Below are 6,086 nucleotides of genomic sequence, written 5' to 3'. Positions count from 1 at the left end.
GTACACTGACCTTGAGATAAATGTAGATCTAAACAATACCAAGTTCTTTGATCATGAATGCTTCATTTAATGTTCCCCTGGGAGGTTTCATAATCTCTGGGAACAGTCCAAAGGACTGACCACACCTGCAATGCTTAGGTTTCACACAAATCCCATGAATACCTTGTTTCCCTACTGCTGTTTCTCTTGGGCAATACTCGATGTTTCTCAATGAATTGCTTAAAAATATAGTGTATCTTCTGTCTCAATTAAATGGGATTAATTTTAAAATAAACAAAGGCAAGTGCTTTAGTTTGAAACAAAATTTCTCAGAGGATTTATATTTTTTCAAACAAATCTTCACCCCTTCATGTACTAGCATGCATTAAACAATATGCTGTGCAAATTACAAACAGACACACCACACTGCAACACTTATACAACACAGAGATGGAGCAGCAATATATATAGGGCTGACATGTTGCTCGATACAGGGGAGGGGTGTTCATGATTGTGAGGAGTGGAACTCAATGAATAACAGAGTGAGGTGGAGAAGTGGGTTTTGCCCATCAGAGGCAGAGGGAAATAATAAAGCAGTTTATTTCAGGGGACTGGCCCATCCTGGCAGCAACTAAGCAACAGCAAATAAAATTTAATCCTGATAAGTGTGAGGTAATGCACTTTGGGAGGACTGATAAAGGTAGATCATACAAACTAAATGGTATGGCCTTAGAAAGTACTGAGGAACAGAGTGACCTTGGGGTACAAGTGTGAGGATCCCTGATGGTGACAGCACAGATGAATAAGGTGGTAAAGAAGGCCATCACCTTATCTACCTTGTCCTCATTAAGCAGGGCATAGAATATAAGAGCTGGGAGGCTATGGTACATCTTTATAAAACATTGGTTAGGGTATAGAAGTACTGTGTGCAGTTCTGGTCATCTCTCTGTAGGAAGGACATGATAGCACTGGAGAGGGTGCAGAGAAGATTCACCGAGATGTTGCCTGGGATGGAACATTTCAATTACGAGGAGAGATTGGATTTGGTGGGTTTGTTTTCTTTGGAGTGGAGGAGGCTGAGTGTGGAGAGGGGACATAAGAAAGATATACAAAACTATAAGGGGCATAAATAGGGTAGATTTTATGAAACGTTTCCCCACATCAGGGGTGTCTAAGTCCAGAAGACATAGGTTTAGGGTAAGGAGTGAGAAGTTTAAAGGGGATCTTTTACACTATCTTATCTACCTGTGTTGCCATGGTCAGGTACTCTCACAACATTTAAGAAGTAGCTAGACAAGCACTTGAATTGCCAAGTCATTGATGGTTACAGACCAAGTACTGATAAATGGAATTGGTATAGATGGGGCTTGATGGTTATATGCATATGGTGGGCTGAAGGGCCTGCTATTGAGCTGTATGATTGCCGCATCCAGCAAAGTTATTTCCCTTCCCAAGACCTGGGATACCTGAGTCTACTGTTATTAAAAGCAATTGTCTGTTGAAATCTGATGCACCCTGCCTTAATTACATATATAATTTACTAATCCATGTTTCAAAAGCATGTAATTTCCCTGCTTACTATGCTGTGCCAGTTAAACCAAATGTGATAATGTTCACTGTTTCAAATTTTTCATTATTTAAGTATCCTCCCCATCCTTTTCTTGTTCAGCTTGTTGAAGGCCAGGGTTGTTGTCAGCGAGGTAAAGTTTCATCCAATGGGTCATTCATAAATCGAAAGTACTAGGTTTCCATCTTCAGCATTCCTTGTCTAGAACTTTAAGTACTGACATTACACATTGCAAATATGGCGTGTATGGTTACTTCCATGATATTCTATTCATTAACTTAACCTAGCATTTTATATTAACAGGCTTTTTGGTACGCATTAGCATTTCTTTTGATCAGATTGCTTCTTCATAATTCAGGTTTGCAAAGATAAAGGGAAATCTTGAATGGGGTAATTTGAAATTATGAGTTTAAATATGAGTCAGCTTTCTGGGTGGATCTTATCAGGAATGAGCCTGGATGGTGTCACTCCAGCTCCTTATAAATTACTGTCCTGTGTGGCAGCTGAACATGAAAATCTGGTGCTGGCCTTTGAATATTGAAGCTTGGAAATCTGCACAACTGAAGCAAAATCTGGTAATTGAAACAATAAAAGTGTACGACCAGTTGAAATTTTTAACAGGGGCAGCACATGCCACGAGTTATTAAAATAACATTGGTTCTCATTCATGCATGTGCGTGTTTGCATCCACTTATCTGCAGTGAATTAAATTGTTTGACCTGATTAATTGAAATAAACAGTTGTAAAGTGTATTTATTTTATCTATTTACAGCTTATTCCTTCTCAGCTCATCAGCTTATCTTTGTGACTGCCAAAGTTTGAGATATCCAGTCTCTCAGAGAGAACATTGACAGAAAATAAGATACTTATACCAAGTATATTATTGGAGTCTTTAGGAAGTTACTGGGCATTGCATATTTTTGTGTACAATAATGTGCCATCTGGTCCTCCTCTCCTAAATCTAAGCTTGGGAGGTTGGCTGTGGTATGTGGGGGTGTAGTGGTGCTTGGACCAGAATCTTACCTTAATAAATCAGCAACACCCCAGGACTCATCCATCTTCCTGTGTGATGGGAACAGTATAGCAGCTGTTGGGAAAGTAAAGGGGTTGAGGTTAAGGGGATGATGCATGCTGGGGGTGAGGAACCAAGCAGCATAGCATGTAATGGGGGGCGGGGTGGGGGGAAAGAGGTTTGGAGCAGTGCATTTGGTGAGAGGTGGTGAATTGGGAGACATTAGTACAAGAGGGGGTGGTAGAGTGTTGGAAGGGTCAGAAACTTGGCTAATATCAAGAAGGAGAGCAACAGTTTGGAGGGCCAGGGTCTCAATGCAGTGAGGAAGTGGAGGGCCCAAGGATACAATATCCTCTTGTGCATACCCATGGGATCACAAGAGTGCTTCATGATAGGAACTGCCTGTCTAAGTTCATGTTTGATGTGATTCAATTTAATAATGGTTGCAAACACAATTTATTCCAGTTGTAATTAAACTTCAGTCGGATGGCACCGAAATCCAGTTTCTAGGCAAACTTAAGGAGTTCATGCAGCAAGGCATCTGTGACTCCCTAGTTGAATTATCCAACTCAACAATGACTATTGGTTATATCCAAGACCCTCTAGCCACATCAATGTGACTTAGAACCTGTTTGATCCTTTCCCTACTAAAATGTTAGAATGCCCAATAATTTGACAAAAAAAAATCACAGACTTGAAACATGGATTCAATTATAAAAAAATGTTCTAGAAAAAAATTTAAATTCTATGCTCCAGGTGAAGTTTGTATTTGAAATATAAAAAAATATTGATCTAGAGGCTGACTTCAAAACTACTAAAGCTGTACAACTTTTTATGATAAAGTAAGTCACGTGATATTAGAATTTCTGTACACACACACAGACTTACACCTTAAAACTGTAGTTCCCAAAGATAGTTTTCAATACTTTTGGATTCAAGATTAGCATTTCAATTTATTTCTCACTTTCTTTGAAATGAGCAGAATTTTGATAACTACCTCATCACTTATGGGCTAAGTAACTAACTGAAGGAAAAACTATTGCAATGATGGACTGAATTACATTATTTCATGGAATGTAGATCCTTGTGCAAACAGTTTATTGGTGTTTGGTGTGCTTATCTTCCCTGAAGAAAAGGTGATGACTGAAAAGCCTCTAATTCTGTCAGTGCTCAGATTTATGCAATGCCTTACTAGACACATTGGAGAAATCTTATATTACAGCGCTGTTGCTTCTGGCATGTATTGCATGAGTGACTAAAGTATATGCCTTTCAGTTAACACCACCAAGGGATCTTTAAGTGGGTTTGGTTTCTCCATTTGTAAAAAAAGTAGCAGGTCACAGCTATCCAATCCCTCACTTGCCTCGAGTGACAAGTCCAATACACCATAAATATGCAATGAATTTATCCCAGTGCAAAATATCCAAAAACGTTTCTGAAAAGCGTTCAAGTGACTGAAGCTACATTCAAGGCTCAGAAATGCACAATGTTTTTAAAAAATTCTTCCATGGACCAAGTTTGTCCTGTGAATCAAGAGACACCTACTAGAATGGCAACATGACTTCCATGCTAAAATGTGCTTTAAATTACAGACTGAAAAATTCTACAAAATCATGAACTGCTTTGCATACCTATATTTAAGAACTACAGTAGTGAATGGAGCAGAATAAGTTTAGGATCGAGTTTGTGAGATATAATAAATTAAAATAAATTTGTTAAAATATCCAGATAATAAATAATAGTCTAGCATTTGCAATGTTGTAGATGAATTATTTATTGAATTAATCTATTATATTTGAGTAAATATTTTACAAAGTAGTTGATGTGATGTTTTCAAAGTTTAATTTTCCCGTAAGAAATTGTTTAAATATTTATCTCCATATTTCTCTTCCCCTGCTATTGGTACAAACTGAAGTGATAAATCCAGCAGACCTCTGTGACATAAGAGTTTAAGTTTCTGCTCCAGAACACACCAACAGAAATGCTTGTTATTCATTTTGTGAGTAAAGGCCTACTTCACTTTCCATGGAGGGATGACAGGTTCCCATGTCTCTGGAAACTTTGGTCATCCCTTTGTTGCACTGTTCTGTGGTGGGTGAAATAGGATAATATGTAAATCTCTGATTCAAGAAGTTCCCATAAATCCAAATCAATACCACTGATATCCATGTTTAAGATCTGTAATCCAGCAATGACCAGTAATCAAGTCTGGGACTTCCCTTTGCAGTGTAATTTTGAGTGAGAACTGACACTTGTTACAGATCAAGTTGCTATTTGGTGAATGTCCCTTTAAGACATAGTACAGTAGAGTAGTGGTGTGTGTGTGGTGTCATCACAACAGCAAGAAGATTACAACATGCTGACATTTTTGGAGAGAGAGCGAGAGAGAGAGCGAGCGAGACTGACTATCTCCGTAACAATGGATGAAAAACAATAGCTGTATCTGTCACCACAATCCATGTATGGATTTCTGGAGCAACTTTGTCATTAACCTGTAGAGGGAAACAGGTATTTGTGTGGACGGCCACGCCTTGAATGCCTTTCGGGGTGGCAGATACTTCGGAACAAAGCAATGGAGATCATCAGTGACTGAGGTGTCGTATGGGTTCCATCGTGGGATATTTGGATTTCGTAATTTCTCTCGATACTTTCTCTTCAGTCAATGGTGGTTTTGCAAAAGCCTTTGCTCACATTTCACCTTATGACTTGCTGAACTGAACTTTGAGAACTATTCCTAGACTTGGAGTTTGGGAATTTGCCACACACAGACTTCGAGTTTAGTTTTGGGGTTAATGTTTAATATCTAACATTTTTACTTTTCTTATTATCATAAGTAGTTATTAATAAAATAGTTTCTAACACTTATACATGACTGAGTGTGTTTCTATTGTTGCTGGTACATAACACACTGCATTCTGCAAGAAAATAAATAAATGGGATAAAATATGGCAGTAAAACATTTACAATTCTAACATCAAACTCACGTTGGACTTTAGGGGCCCTACTTTTGGATTCAATCTCCTGGCTAAAGAAACAAAATAATGTGGAGAGCCAATGTAAGAGCAACTTCATCCCCTTTTATGCTTTCCTGGGATTTTTGAATATCTTTTCCCGGGAAAGTGGGTGAAAGGTGAGAAACAGAGGTACCTCTTCGCCTAGAGTAGACAGAGGCCCATAGCAAGAGCAGCCACAGGGGGCATTTCTTCCTTGTCTTATTTTTCTGAGTCCTGTCACCCCAGTAATGAAGTGCAGGAAAATGTGGAATGTAGCCCGCTCCAGAATGCTTGCTTGAGAGTACAGAGGAGTGTTGGGGGCAGTCTGGAAACACAAAATGCACGTTTATATCTTGATATTATTTTTTACACTAAGCTATTTATATGTAATTAAGGCCCTTTAACCACACATTTCTGTCTGAGTCCATACAAGCATTATGACTAACCTAGAGCCACAAATTGAAATTTGGAAACACAAAGCACAATTTTGACTTGTACAATTGTTCCAGGAATTTCTCATTAATTTACTTAATTG

This window comes from Pristis pectinata, chromosome 2, assembly GCF_009764475.1.
Source record: "Pristis pectinata isolate sPriPec2 chromosome 2, sPriPec2.1.pri, whole genome shotgun sequence".
Classification (NCBI taxonomy): Eukaryota; Metazoa; Chordata; class Chondrichthyes; order Rhinopristiformes; family Pristidae; genus Pristis; species Pristis pectinata.
This window is presented reverse-complemented; position numbering follows the sequence as displayed.